Source organism: Felis catus, chromosome C2 (genome assembly GCF_018350175.1).
Source record: "Felis catus isolate Fca126 chromosome C2, F.catus_Fca126_mat1.0, whole genome shotgun sequence".
Taxonomy (NCBI): domain Eukaryota; kingdom Metazoa; phylum Chordata; class Mammalia; order Carnivora; family Felidae; genus Felis; species Felis catus.
The window spans coordinates 118,062,088-118,078,363 of record NC_058376.1 but is presented as its reverse complement, the minus strand read 5'-3'; the positions used below and the strand labels follow the sequence as shown (position 1 = coordinate 118,078,363).

Sequence of the window (16,276 nt, the reverse complement as noted above, 5' to 3'; positions counted from 1 at the left end):
TTACCATAAATAATCCCCGCTAAAGCTTTCAGATCAAAAAAAAAATCTTTGTCAATCAGCAGGCAAGTGGATGTTTCAATACTTAAAAGTATTTGTCCCTCTCAAGAACGGATGAATGGGTGATTGATTGAACCATGTGACTCACTGTAGCGGATTTCACATCGGTCTGTCTTGGCTCAAATCCCTTATGTAGCACTTATTAGTTGCTGATTGAAAGACTGAAAAACCTCTCTAAAACCCATTGTTCTTGCCTGTAAAATGACTGTAAAAAGACTCACCACACGTGGAAGATTATGAGAGGTACATAAAAGGAACTAGTCCAACAGCAGCAGATTAGACTTAAGTGCGTAGCAGAAACTTAACAATTACACCAGGCTTTCTCTTTAAAAAGGTAAAGGACTCCATAAAAGTATGTGCTTTCTCCCATTGAGCACTGAGTGCTATTTCAATTTTTAGAATTCTTTGTACCAAACATCTCACATTAGCTTAAGAATACAGTCCCAGGGAAACTGCATTTTCCTCTTCAAGAGGGGAAATGAGAATCATCAGATATTTTCCATCAGTGATCACAAATCAGTTAGCATCTCTTGATCAAACCTCAAAACATCACAGTATAAATGTTATAAAATTCCTGGGGAAGATCCTTTTTTTACTCAGTTATATTCTTACACATAACCTGTGTTAGCAGATACTTTCTGTGTTTTGATGAAAGAAGCAGGGCTATTTTTTTTCCTGTTCTTCCTTAGCATCTGGGGAAAAAAAGACACAATGAAATAAAATACCCAAGTTGTATCTTTCCCTGCAGTTGAGAGCAGCTGGGCTCTGAGAGATGATTAGTACCTCTAGCAGGCTCAATACCACAATTCAGAGACTCCTTTGAACCTGAACTGAGTACTGATAGTGCTATTTATTCTGTATCTGAGTTGACAAGTGATGGCTAATATTTCCTCTGTGGAAAAATACATCCTTAAGGAAACACTTTGCATGTGAGGGAATTGTGGTATAGCAACAATAAAGACCCATGTTATTCTTAAAATTTCAGCAACAAAAGTAGATGAAAGATATGATGTCATAAAGCATACATTATAATATTTGTTACAATGATAGAAGGTGAACTACATGTTATTGTAAAAGAAAATCCAATTTAATGCCTGCTGCCTTCAATTTTGATTTGACAAATGTTCAATCTTGGGCCGTATTTCAACTCTCTTCATTTATCTTTTAGAGAATGTACTGTAATGTCTCCTTAAGGCAAATAAAACAATGTTTCCATTTAATTTACTAAACATGCTCATGTATATTTGAGTTTACTAGGTGCAAATATATGAAAATCCATTTCTCTTGTTAAAGATCTCTTTGACGGTGTGAAATCCATCCTGACTTTATTGTTTAGGTTTGAAACTACTGATTTCATCCTTGTTTGTGTGACAAGAAGCATGCATGTCAAAAATATTTCTATTTTCCACATGTATACATCATATAATTTAGTGGTCCATATAGAATTGAATTAAACAATTTCATCACATCAAAATATTTAATTATTGAGCTTAAATATTTTAATTGGGTGTGAAAATAAAAGTTTTCTATAGGTTTTATTTTACAATTTGCATATAAAACCAAGTGAAATAGCACAAAATCATAAAACATTAGCATGTTTTCATTCACTCTAGACAATTATTCTAGAAAAATGCAAAGTATTATGTGAAGGAATATTTTGGACACTAAATCTCAAAGTTTTAAAATAATCACAAAGACTTCCCAGTAAACATTTGTTAATTGTCACTCTCTCAAAAAACTCCAACAAAAATATAATAAATGAACAAAAGGCATATAATCTCAAACACATAGGAAACATAAAGGAAAAGAAAGCAGATGAAATATATTAACAATATTTTAGGAGGATGCAAAGCATGTGGATGAATGACTTCCAGACTAGAGAAAGTTGAAATCTAGTAACCAGGGGAGGGGAAAGCTAATGAAACTGAATTCAAAGGATAGCAAAAATACTCAAGATGAGATTAGGAACTGAAGGCAAACGTGACTCTGATTGAGTTGCCACATAAAATAGACGACACTCGGTTAAATTTGAAAATTAAATTTTTCTTGGCACAGATATTGTTGCAAATATTTATTATTTTTAAAAAAATCACCATTTCTCTGAAATTCAAATGTAACTAAGCACCCTCTGATTTTAGAAACTAAACCTTTCACCTGCCTCAAGAGTGGTGTAAGAAGTGATGCGTAAAGCTGTATAGGAAGTAGTTGAAAGTACATACAAGAAGCATTGTCATCTCTAGATCTCATCTCTCACCCCACCCGTAGAAGAGAACACCCCTCCAGCTACCAGCAGGCAATGGGTTTTGCTCCCTAAAGAAACTGAACCAGAAACTGGATTTAGGGACAGGTACTCTCCAGGGCAAGGCAGGTGAGATACCATTATGAAAACACTGGGATTAAGAGAGAGTCTAGATAAGGAAGAGGGTGAGATCCTTTAGTATTCTTTCCCCACTCAGGTTACAGATTCTAGAAAGCAGCATTACCCATACTCACCTCCATCAAGATGGAGATTAGGAAACCCTTTTAGGAACAAGACCAAGAGAAAAGGTCCATCGATACTAATGTTTGAGGGTCATCAAACCAAATGGCCCAGCTCTCTCCTTGTGTCCTCTCCACTTAAAACTGAGATGTTAACAAGGTCACCCTATGCTCATAGAAATTCTTACTAGATTTTTAGTATCTCCTTTTTAAGTAAGAAAGACTGACAAATATCGTCCATCCATTCATTCAATCAACAAGTATTTGTTGACCAATTGCTGTTCTAAAAAATGAGACACCCTGGGGTGCCTGGATGGCTTAGTCAGTTAAGCATCTGACCTCTGCTCTGCTCAGGATCTGTGGTTCATGAGTTTGAGCCCCGCATTGGGCTCTCTGCTGTCAGCACAGACCCTGCTTCACATCCTGTCTTCCCCTCTCTACCCCTCCCCTGTTTGCTCTTCCTCACTCAAAAATAAACATAAAAAAACCCCTCTTCCTTGGCCCCAGTCCGTGGCCTATTACACCCTCCATAAAGAGAGAGAGAGAGAGAGAGATAGAGAGAGAGAGAGAGAGAGAGAGACCTCAGTGAACAAAACTTCTTAACCTGAGAAGCAACCTACACAAATGAAAAAAAAAAAAAGAATAAACATTAAGAAAAAATCTACAGTTAATACACTCACAGACATAAGAAGATATTTTGTTCCTTACACATGACCAGTTTATTATTAAAAAGGCAAAAGGGAACATTTAGATAATAACAAAAAGCCTTTGGAAATTAAAAATATATATATATATTACAGACTCTAAAACCACTAAACAGATAAGAAAGTTGAGGAAATATCATGAATAGAAAAATAAAAATCAGAATAACAGAGAAGTGATAGGAAAGTTACTTAATACACTTAGTCTAGCCAACATGAATTACAGAAAGGGAAAAAAAGGAGGAAAATGGAGTTGAAGAAATTATTTTTAAATTACATGAAAAAATAAAATTGCAGAACTAAAGAATATGCATTTTCACATGAAAGGTATGCAAAATGCTCACCACAATAAAGGATCTCCCCTGCCCCCCCCCCCCACACACACAAAGGCACATCATTTGTGAAATTGCAAAACAATAAAGATAAAAAGAATTATGCTAAAAGCTTCCAAAGTGAGGGAAGAAAGTTCAGGTCTTCCTGTGAAGGACCAAAATGATAATGACAATGGACTTCTCAATAGCACAAGAAGCTAGAAGAGCAAGGAATAGTGCCTTAAAAATTCTAAGGAAAATTTACTTGCAACTGAGAATCTAAATCCATACAATTACCAATGAAATGTGAAGGTAAAATGAGCAGTTTTCAGATTTGCAAGATCTCAAAGGCCTATTTCCAAAGCGTCTTTTCTCAGCGATAAATTTAAGAGAATTTATCTCTTCAGTAGTAGCAGATGATAGGTAATGTACGTAGGAAAACAACAGCTCTATAAACCTATTATTTGGTAACTGCTATGTTTATATCAGAAGAGATAAAGAATTGAAAGTGTTTTCCTCTGGAGCTTGGAAAATGAGTGTGTTATGTTTAGTGCAGGAAATTGTGGTTTTGGTTTGGGCCTTTGAATCCTCTGCCTTTTTAAACTATGTGTAGAAGCGGCGCCTGGGTGGGGCAGTCGGTTAAGCGTCCGACTTCAGCCAGGTCACGATCTCGCGAGCCCCGCGTCGGGCTCTGGGCTGATGGCTCCGAGCCTGGAGCCTGTTTCCGATTCTGTGTCTCCCTCTCTCTCTGCCTCTCCCCCGTTCATGCTCTGTCTCGCTCTGTCCCAAAAATAAATAAAAAAAGTTGAAAAAAAAAAAAAACTATGTGTAGAATATATATATAAAAATAAAATTAAACAAAATATATCCTACAGAGGACTACATGATCCAATTACCCCTCTTACCAGAATAAGAAACTCTAGTAAACATTATAGAAATTGGAGCCATAGAATTCCAATCATCTTTTGGAATTGATTTGTGTGGTTTGGAAAAACATTTGTTACTGTGACTTTAATTACTTGAACAAATTAATGCTCACAAAGCAATATAAGAAAATCCCAAAGATTCATAGTCTCTGTAAAGCACAAAGTCAATACAACATATTTCCAAAAGGTATACAATTTACCACACTTGTTTTCCTTTTTTAAATTTTTTTAATGTTTATTTATTTTTAAGAAAGAGAGTGAGACAGAGCATGAATAGGGGAGGGCCGGAGAGAGAGGGAGACACAGAATGGGAAGCAGGCTCCAGGCTCTGAGCTGTCAGCACAGAGCCCGACGCGGGGCACGAACCCTGAACCGTACCACACTTCTTAAGGACACTCCATAGTCATTTTATAGCACGAATACTATGAGATGACACATTACTTGACCCTCTTCACAGAACTGAGTTCTTTGGTTCCAAACATGATGCTTCTTGGTGATAAAATGTTGTTAGTTAATCATAGGCTTACGATTAAAGCAAAGGTGACTTCTAGGCAACAAGGAGAAGGTAATAATTAATAGGACTACTGAGGAAATCAGGCAGGAATTGCTCAGTCTTGTTTAAAACAGAAGAGCCAGATAAACGCAGTAACAAAGGACTAAGCCACGTTTATACTGCGTTAGTTATGCCAAAGTGGTAATTATTTTGGAAAGACATATCAACCTAGAGTGAATTCTGATTGACATGGGCAACAGATGGCTTCTTTCTCTCCTCAAAAATTGTCACGTGATTCGTTTATAGACTGACAGGTCTTGTTTAGAATGAGCACTTTTATTTATACCAAATATTTCTGGTATATGTCAGAAACCATGATATCCGATAAAATAGGTCTTTGGCTAGCTTCTTCAGTGAAGCTTTGGCCAGATCCCTCATCCTTTATCTTTTTTTTTTTTTAATTTTTTAACGTTTATTTATTTTTGAGACAGAGAGAGACAGAACATGAATGGGGGAGGGTCAGAGAGAGAGGGAGACACAGAATCTAAAACAGGCTCCAGGCTCTGAGTTGTCAGGACAGAGCCCGACACGGGGCTCGAACTCACGGACTGCGAGATCATGACCTGAGCCGAAGTCGGACACCCAACCGACTGAGCCACCCAGGTGCCCCAATCCTTTTTCTATTTGGTCCACACGTTTCATTTACCTTGGGTAATTGGGTAATATGGTAATAGTGTATATGCCCCTCTAGAACACTAAGGACATTTTCCAAAAGCTGGCACCATACCATGTTTCTTACTATACAAGAGAGCTAGGGTGATATACCATCTGACTGCAGGGTGTCTATATCCAAATCAGAAAGTATAAGAAACAGGGTTTTCTTTATGCTATACAGGAGTTGAAGAAGAGGGCAACTTGGGTGGTTTGGCCGTGAGAGGAGTAGAAAACACAGGCAAAAGTAAGGATGAAGTTACTCTTCTGCACATAGTGTTAATTGTTTGATTTTATTTTTTTAAACAATAAATTGTGACTGCCATGCAAATGTTTAGCATCTAGTAGAAAATTCTTGCTACCCTGGAAATTACTCCTAGATTTTGTTCTCAGCTGTTCAAACATATTCACTGAGAAGTATTCCTTCGAAAATACTTATTGAGCTCTCACTACGTACCAGGCATTTTTAGAAGGGCTAGGAGCAAAACTGTACACGAAGTAAGAGACAATATTTTCTGCTCTAATGAAGCTTACATTCTAACAAGGCTACAGGGAGGCTAACAATAAATCAAATAAATAAGTGAAATGCATATTATGCAAGAGGAAGGCAAGTATGAGAACAGGATTAAAAAGAGGAAACTGTGTTAATATTTTTAGAAAAAAAGAAAATTTCATATTCGATAGGAAAAATCCAGTCATCAGAATGAACATCTACACCCAAAGTTTTGCCCTTTGTGCTGTCGATTTACTACCACCACCACCACCATAACTAACACACACAAATTCTCAAAAGCTTTGTATTTCATGTTATATAGAGATGATTAGGTAGAGTATAATTATGTTGTAAAAATATGAAAGAATAAATTTGCCTGCTTAGAAACACATGACTTGATGAGTTTTAAATACTTAATTGGTCTAATAGTTTTAAAATATTTAATATGGTCCTTCCATATACATTTTCAGGTTTATAAAGTAGCTGGCGCTTTATTTCGCCTCATGAAATACTGCAAAATTGCTTTTCAGAATAAATGAAGTCCTACACTGCCTTCTAATTTAAGTTCATCAGAGCCTTAAAGGTAATTAGGAATTCAATATTTATTGTTATCTTGAGACACAAAGGCAAGCCCTCCTTAGGAAGCGTGCATGCGCACACTCAGAGACACGCGCTCACGTAGTTTTGAGCAGATTATTGAGAATGCAATCTTTCTGGCACAGAAGATATGTTTATACCAAACTAAGAGGTCCTTAAGGGAAATAATAGGTGTTTCTGAAACTCGCCTGGAGAACACAGTGACTGCGGTAAATGCAGACTTAGCATTCAATGAAGGTTTGATGATGAATGAATATGAATGAATTCAGATCCATGTTCTTAACTGAAAACTAAAGTGACCTTTTCCCCATGTGCTCGAATAAAAAGATGCTTAATTATGACCGTTGCTTCCATAGTTTTTAGACTCTAAAACACAATAACCAGATCAATTTATCACCAGACCACTTTTCATGATGCAGCATGATTTGTTCAGGATTGAGAACTAATGGCTTCTTCCAGCATAGACCTTCAGATTCAAAAATAATCTATTTACAGGCATCAGCCTGACATCCAATTTCAGTTCCTATAGAAACACATTAGAGAAAATGGGTGTTTTTTTAAGAATTGTTTTCCCTGACATGTGTTGCAGTGTGATATTTACACTGCTGTCTGTGCTCATTATGGATTGCATTGATTATACGGCAGGACTGTCATTGTAACTGAGTGGTTTATTCTTCCCTGGGATGGTAGCACAAATGAGGTAGTCGAAGTTACCTCAATGTGCCCTATTGCCTGAGAAAAATTTTCACAAATAAAATCTAATCAACTTTTCTGTCCCTGATTGAACCACACACATCCCCAAGACAAACAAAGGTCACTAACAGGGACTTTTATTAATTAACTGTAGACATCAAAAATTAAGGGGATGATATATTGCTGTCAAGCACTGGACTAGGAGAAGTGAACCCTATTTGTACAAAATCAGGAAATCCAAGGTTATACTAGTCAGTGCCTTCAGGTTCTAAATCTCCTATGTATTTAAAGACTTTCTTAAATAAGTGAGAATGGCCAAACAAAAAGATTTTTAGAATTTTTATATAAAAAGACTTTTATGACCTTTGGTAGGAATATTTTCTGATCCTAAGGGAAGTGTTGGGTATATTTGACTATGTTTATAACATCAAAAACATCATTCAGAGATAGAACACATAAGCCACGGGGTGGGAGAATATATTAGCTATTAACCTCACATACAACAGATGAAGACTTTATATTTAGTTTATATACCAACTGACAAAAAAATAGGACAATGGCATATCAGTTTTCATACATGAGGACAGAAAGGCTAGCTAAGTGGCCAATAAGTGTAAGGCCATGCAATGTATATTACAGCAGCAAGATAGTACTATGATTATCCAAAGAATGGCTACAAGGAAAAAGACTGACAGAGCAGGCATGGCAAGGATTTAGACCAAGGGAATCTCTTACATGTTTCTGGAAGCAGAGGAAATTAATACATTCACTTGGTAAAAAGTTTGGCACCATCTACTAAAGACCAACAGGCACAACTACTCCTACTCAGAACCCCACACCTAGGTATATAATCCACAAAAATGTATGTGTGCATATGCACAGACAGGTGTTTACAAGAATAATCACAGTGCCCTTATTTTTAAAAGTCAAGACTGGGAACTACTAAGATATACCATCAACAGTAGAAATGGAAAAAAAAGGGGTGCCTGGGTGGCACAGTCGGTTAAGCGTCCGACTTCAGCCAGGTCACGATCTCGCGGTCCGTGAGTTCGAGCCCCGCGTCAGGCTCTGGGCTGATGGCTCAGAGCCTGGAGCCTGTTTCTGATTCTGTGTCTCCCTCTCTCTGCCCCTCCCCCGTTCATGCTCTGTCTCTCTCTGTCCCAAAAATAAATAAACGTTGAAAAAAAAAAATTAAAAAAAAAAGAAATGGAAAAAAAATAAGGCATACGTACATACAGTGAAATGCACAAAAAATAAAAATATAGTATCACATAACCTGGATGAATCCTACAAATACAGTGATTATGAAAGAGCCTCCAGGATTACATACTATATAACCCCAGTTTGCTGAGCTCCATTCAAAACATAACAAATAAAACATAACAAATTACACAGTATATATCCCAACAATGGAATAGTAAAAATATGAGTAAAAGCAGAAAAAATGAACCATCACAGCAGTCAGATTAGCTGTTATTCTTAGGTGGTAGGGAAGAAGTTGTGGCAGAAAATTTTTGGAGGACTGATGATTTCTCTTTCTTGAACCGATTGGTTGTTATCTGAGCCCTCACTTCATAATGATGTCTTAAACTTTACAATTGTTTCACAAACTTCTCTGTATGTTGTTTCACAACAAAAAAAATCAAAACATACAAATGTCTAATGTATATATTTTAAGACTTCAACTTCATTAGTCATCATAAGAATACTAACTAGGTAAAGCATCAACTTTATATTTAATTTGCTAAAAATTAAATTACACATAATACTGGAAATTGTGTGATGCTATCAGTATTACCAAATACTGTTAGTGAATATGCTGATCAAAAAAATTCTGGAAGGGGCCCCTGGGTGACTAAGCTGATTAAGCATAGTCTTGGTTTGGGCTCAGGTCATAACCTCTATGGTTCATGAGTTTGAGCCCCATGTAGGGCTCTGTGCTGAAAACGCAGAACCTACTTGGGATTCTCTCTCTCTCCCTTTCTCTCTGCCCCTCTGCACTCACTCTCCATCCCTCTCTCTCTCAAAATAGGTAAATATATATTTTTTTTAATTCTGGAAAATGATTTGACAATCTATAGTAATTGCTTTCGTATATTTGTCCTAATCTAATTCTAGAAATCTCAAGGTATTAACCTAAAATGAAAAAAATGTATATCTAATAGATTAATCATTGTATGAATGATTTTTAGAAGCAGCATTGGAAACCAAAGGGCCAACAAAGGGGAATATTATAATTCATTAAACTGACAATTACATTTTAAATACATTTTTGACCATTATGTATGGAAAACTGCCATCATACATACAATCATACAATGTTGAATATGCAGGAAATAATTTTCTTGGAAACATAAAATATGCTCAACGTGGTCTCAATGTTTGGTCCTTCCCCAATTCACATGTTGGAATCCTAAAGCCCAATGTGATGATGTTAGGAGGTGAGGCCTTTGGGATTTGATTAGATCATTAGACCATTTGATTAGATCATTAGAACTTTCCTGGATGGGATTAATGCTCTTATAGAAGAGATCCTACAGAGGTCTCTCGTCCCTACTTCTATGTGAAGTTATAAAGAGAAGCCTATGACCCAGAAGTGGGCCCTCACCCAACCACATGGGCATTCATATCTAAGACTGCCAGCCTTCAGAACTGTGAAAAATTAATTTCCGTTGTTATAAACTACTCGACCTGTGGTATTTTGTTATGGCAGCCCAAACAGACCCAAGATGATGCCAAAAGGTTCACTTTGGCATATTCTGGCAGTGTAAATAGGGACTGGTTTTCTTCACCAATTTTTTTGCTCTTTCCTACTTTATGTACTACACATAAATCATTCCCGTAACCTGAAACAATGAACAAAAACATATAAACATGATTCATCTGACAATTTTATTTTACCTTTTATTTCTTTATTTCCAATTGGAATGCATTTTCTTTTACATTTTCTTTTTTTCCTTTTGGCCAATTGTACTGGCTACAACCTCCAGTACAGAGTTGAACAGAAGTGGCAAGAATAAACATTCTTGACTTCTTCCTCATCTAAGGGAAAAGCATTCAGGCTTTCACCATTAAGTAAGTTTGATGTAGGTTTTTCATAGCCCTTTGTCAGGTTTAGAAATTTTCCTTCTGTTCCAAGTTTATTGTGAGGTTTTATCATAAATGCATCCTGGATTTTATCAAATGCTTTATTCTCTATATATAGAAGATCGTGTATTATTTGTGCTTTATTCCAATAATTTGGTATATTTAATTAAATTTCAAATGTTAAGCAAATTTAAATTCCTAGGATAAATCCCACTTAGTCAAGATATATAATCCTAGTTATGTTGCTGGATTTAGTATGCTAATATTTCGTTGATGATTTTTGCATCAATATTAATAAGGGATTCTGATCTGTTTTTGCTTTTCATATGATATTTTTATCTGGCTTTGGTGTCAAAGTAATACTGGCCTTACAGAATGAATTGCGAAGCATCCCTTCCTTCTCTATTTTCTGGAAAAGTATGTAGCATTTGAGAAGAAAATTCTCAAAACTACTAGGCAGTAGTTGTGGTGAGATACAGACCTGGAAACAGAGTATGGGATGAATCACTCGAGCTAAAGATTTATTAGAACTTATGCTTAAGTAACCCCTGAATGAGGTTGGGACAAACTCTCTTTAAATACCTTTTAGAAAAATATATAAAACTAAAAGTAGTTTTAAAGAGAAGATATGACTGAGTCTTGCCCAATATAGACAAGTGAAAACCAAAAATTATTCAACGAACATCGATCTCTTTCATTAGAGAGACAGACATGTCTATAAAATAGATGTGAAGAAAAGTGGCTTGAGGCAAATATTTTGGATATTTTTTTACAATAAAAATCACATTAATATTATTTCATTTCTAGCCCCATTTCCTTAGCTTCTTCAGTAGAAAATCAGGAATGTGGGTGCTTGGTAGAAAAATTTGTTTTTTTTCATTTTTACTGTTTTCCTCATGCCCAAACGTGAGATATAAAGTGAGTTAGTAGGATTAGAATGTTACGTATATCTAATTTAAGCTACACTTTCATATTATTTACTTCCCAGCACAGGTTGATAGTATGGCCTAAGTAGTGAGAACATAGAGCACAAGATAATTCAATCAAATTCTGTTTACTCTATTTTCAACAGATCCTCTACTCCACACTAAACAATTCTCCTCTGGAGGGATAAAGCATTTTCTCGAAGCAGACATAATCAAATCCCAGAGTAGCAGCAGTATTTCTTTCTATTGTTACCAGAAAAATTAGGGGAGAACTATGGTTCTCCGGTCCCGATGTTTTATACAGCATTTACCACATTTTACCGAGGTTGCAGAAAAGAAATTTGACTCGTAAATAGCTCTTCAGTGCATTTATTTTCAAGCTCACCCTATCTTCAGGGTGGTCATATATTATCAGCATGCCACAGTTACCTAAACATCTTTCATAGAAATTTTCTATGCTGAAAGGACAGATAGATTTGGTCTCAAGATTAGACAATGCCTCTTCTCAGAATTTACTTTTAGGAATACACGTCTGAAGGTTCAACGCTAATGCACGCCCACGTGGACACTATTATATGCACATATACACCATACACACACACACACTATTTACATACACATGGACACGCTACTTACATATATACATTTGGATAAAACTATTTTTCATTTTGTTCTGGTAAATAACCTCTTAGGACACATTAAGTATCTGCTGATTTTTCTCTTTGTGGTGAACTAGAAAATTGTGCAGTAAGGAGGATGTAGCTTAATTTTTTTCTCATTCCCCAAAGGTAGTTATCTCATGCCCTAAGCTGCAGATTTAATTATCTACATCTTTACCATGCTTACTTTGCAAAGTAGAGCTATTTTTAGCAATCATTTAATCTTCTCTTGAATCCAGTTACAGTATTTCCATATCCTCTTGGAACTGCAAAATCTACAATGTCATCGCATAATGTACTTGGGACAGGGGGCTATTTATTCTAAAATCACTTTAAGTTTTAGCTAGATTAATTAGTTCTGTCAAATAAAACTATTATTTCATGTAATGCCTTAGCTTATGCATTTTTCTCCAGTAGAGATAAAAACAGGCAAAAGGGCTTTAAGCTCTTTAATAAATACTAGAGAAGAATGTTCTTATCGGGATAAAAGAGTTATAAGTACAAATTTTGAATTCACATTAACTCTTCTATTTTCCCCTTGATTACATCCAGCTCGTTTAAAAGAAATTCTGATAAAATTTGTTTGTTTTTTTTTTTTTACCCAATGGAAAATAATTTTTCATAGTAACTTTCACTAACTTTGGTGAGAGACAATTCCATCTCCAAGTAAACGACATGAATTTGTTTTAGTAAGCTTGGATAGAGTACCCACCATGTGTGAAGAGGCACCTGTAGTAATGGTAAGTAAACTTTGGATGCTAGTTGAAAATTAATGAATGCAAAACAATTTTCTCCTTCTGGTATTCAATATCACATTACAAAGCCATATTATTGCTGAAGAAGTTATGCACCCACTATTTTTAAAGAAACACTATGTCTAGGTTAAACTCTGCCACATATTTCATATGAACATAAATAATAATAATAGGAATATGGCATTGTTTTAAACTCTTTACAGATATTACTTTTTGAAGTTTATTTATTTATTTTGAGAGAGAGAGAGAGACAGAGAGAGACAGAGAGAGAGAGAGAGAGAAAACACAAGCGCACAACTGGGAAGGGGAAGAGAGAGAGGGAGAAAGAATACCAAGCAGGTTCTGTGCTGTGTGCTATCTTTGCAGAGCTGGATGGTGGGGTTCAATTTCACGAACCATAAGATCATGATCTGAGCCAAAATCAAGAGTCAGACACAACTGATTGAGCCACCGAGATGCCCCTCTTTACAGGTATTGTTACATTTAATCCTGTAACGTAATTATTTTAAGAACCCAGATTACTATTGAAACAACGGAGTCATGAAGACACTAAAGTAAATTTCGCATGTTTATAGAACTCTCAGGAATTTACTTTAACCTTTCAAAATTAAAACTTGGGCACCCTAACTCCAGAACCCACACTCTTCAGCCCATGAGCTTTTCTTTACCTTCAAACATGATAAATCTTCAAGTTTATTAGCTTGCAGTTTAACAGTGGATATTTCTATCTTGTTATGTCTACCTGTTTCAAAAAGTCAAGAATGCTCTACTGAAAAATTATAATATTATCCTCTTGAAAGTGTAAAGCTTCAAAATTATGAAGTGATGCATCATTTTAGAATCAGTAAAATTTAACTGGATAATTTTTTAAATTCAAAAATTTGTTAGTCACGACATAGAAATGTTTCTTTTTAACGTGCAATTTGGTGCATGCAATTGAATAAATAATAATTTAATCATTGCATTGCCCTTCATTTTTAATGAGAAATATAAAAATGTCATATGACTCACAAAAGTGAAGATAGATTAATTTTGATTAAATAATCTCTTAACATCTTTCAAAGCTCTAAAATCTAGGACAATAAATTTATTAGCCTTAGTAGCAAATATGTATTATTATGATTTGGGGAGAAATAATCTCTGATAATTAGAAACCTGCAATGGTAATTTATAATATATTATAATGCAAATATAAACATAATTAGATAAAAGTCTTATGTGAATTAATTTAACCCAAAAACTGTGAGCACTAATTTCAAAAATATTAAGCACAATAAAAAGCAGTTCCTACTTAAATTCACATTTTTCTTAAAAACTGTATTGGCTTGCTAGGACTGCCATAAAATATCACAGAATGACTTGGACAGCAAACGTCTATTTTCTCACAGTTCTGGAGGTTAGAGGACTAAGATCAGGGTGTTTTAGCAAGTTTGATTTCTTCTGAGGCCTCTCTCCTTGGCTTATAGATGGCTAGCTTCTTGCTGTGTTCTCAAATAGTCTTTTCTCTGTGTATGACCTCCCTGCTGTCCCTTTGTGTGTCTAAATTTCCTGATCTTATGAGAGCACAAGGCAGATCAGGTTAGGGCCCACTTGTATGGCCTCAATTGAAATTAATCACATCTATCATATCTATCTCCAAGTCAGTGACAGTCTGAGGTACTGGGTTATCAGGGCTCCAACATAAATCGGGCCAAGCAGACACAATTCAGCCCATAACACTGACTTTTATTCATATAATAAAGAGAGAACTAGTATAGCATATTGAGTTAGTTTGTATGGATAAAGACTGCAAAACTCTTAAAAGTGGTGAAAATGGATGATGAAGTAATCTTTTTTGCATCACGATTCTAGAGTTCTTTAGTAAATGAATTCCCACTGTTCCAGTATCCTCTTGCCACTACACTGACAGTCAGTACAAATTGTATTTGCTCAGATGGTTGTCAGTTTGTTCTATAGGGGCAGCTTATACTGCTTACTTCTACACAAAGATGGGCTCTCCTTATCTTGCAAAGCCTTTATATATATTTGATTTCTAAAATGTAGCCCATACATAAAAGTAAATACAAAACTGGGACACCTGGGTGGCTCAGTCGGTTAAGGGTCCGACTTCAGTTCAAGTCAAGATCTCATGGTTCATGAGTTTGAGCCCCACGTCGGACTCTGTGCTGACAGCACGGAGCCTGGAGCCTGCTTCAGATTCTGTGTCTCCCTCTCTCTCTGCCCTTCCCCCAGTCACACTCTGTCTCTGTCTCTCTCTCTCAAAAACAAATAAGACAATAAAAAATTTTAAAAAGAGTATATACAAAACTACTTACTATATGTGTTTCTGGGTCTTAGAAATTTTAATTATGCTCATATCACCCCTGCCAAGAAAGAAAAAGGGGGAGACATTTAGGGAACAATTATATTAAGGAGAGGTAGAGTTAAATCTTCACAGAGATGATAATAATACAATCAGATTTTCTTTAGCTTTCAAATCACTCATAATATTAATCAGCAATAAAACTTTTTGAAGGCAACTTACCAGTACCTATTAAAATCTAACATCTAATAATATTCTTTGACTTTAGTCTGGCTACCTCACATCTATAAGTTTAATAGAATTTTGAGTTTTACATGTGCATTTTATGCTTGTGTGGATTTTCTTATTTTCCTACAATGAATTTATATTGGCAAAGAAATATTTCAAATTATTGGTTACTTGAAATATTCTGGACTTCAGATTTTTTTCTAACTTTGCAAAACCACTGTAAAGTTAAGAGGCAGTAACTACAATTACCATTAGAAAATAAGTTTCAAGACACCAAACATTTAAGGGAAAGTAAGTTGAAGGGCGGCTGGGTGGCTCAGTTGGTTAAGCATTGGACTTTGGCTTAGGTCATGACCTCACGGGTTCATGACTTTGAGCCCCCACATGGGGCTTCTGCATCGGGTTCCATGCTGACAGCTCAGAGCCTGGTATCTCCCTTTCTCTCTGCTCCTTCCCTGCTCATGTTCTCTCTCTCTCTCTCTCTCTCTCTCAAAAATAAGCATTTTTAAAAATTAAAAAAAAGAGAGAAAGCAATTTGAATCCTTAGAGGTACTCTTTCCCACATGTAGTAGATGCTAAATAAATAGCTCTTGAATGGATGAATGAGTGAATGAAAGCATGCATATCATAATATGCCAATGTAGTCCTGTCGCTGTCAACACAAATTTATTTTTAGTGGTCATACATCAAGTATTTTTAATTAATATCTTGAGTAAATTCAACTTATAAATAAATAACCATATATACCTAACAGTGTCTTGAACTTATGTGCAGTCATACATTGCCATAGTTAAACCTTGAACTTGTCATCATCAGAAAGTGTACTACTTCCAAACCCTAATTTTAATGTTTATTTGTT

At 35.6% G+C, this 16,276-nt stretch overlaps 1 long non-coding RNA gene across 4 annotated transcripts in view; it reads right to left on the bottom strand.

Moving 5' to 3' along the window:
- Nucleotides 1-16,276, bottom strand: part of LOC123380105 — a 462,087-nt gene that overhangs the window by 56,707 nt on the left and 389,104 nt on the right. For 3 of the 4 annotated variants that reach the window (XR_006585430.1, XR_006585431.1, XR_006585428.1), the window contains exon 3: nt 15,203-15,250. The exons of the other annotated variant lie outside the window; for it this stretch is intronic. This is a non-coding gene — a long non-coding RNA (uncharacterized LOC123380105). The remainder of the gene's footprint in view (nt 1-15,202; nt 15,251-16,276) is intronic. 4 annotated transcript variants of the gene reach the window in all.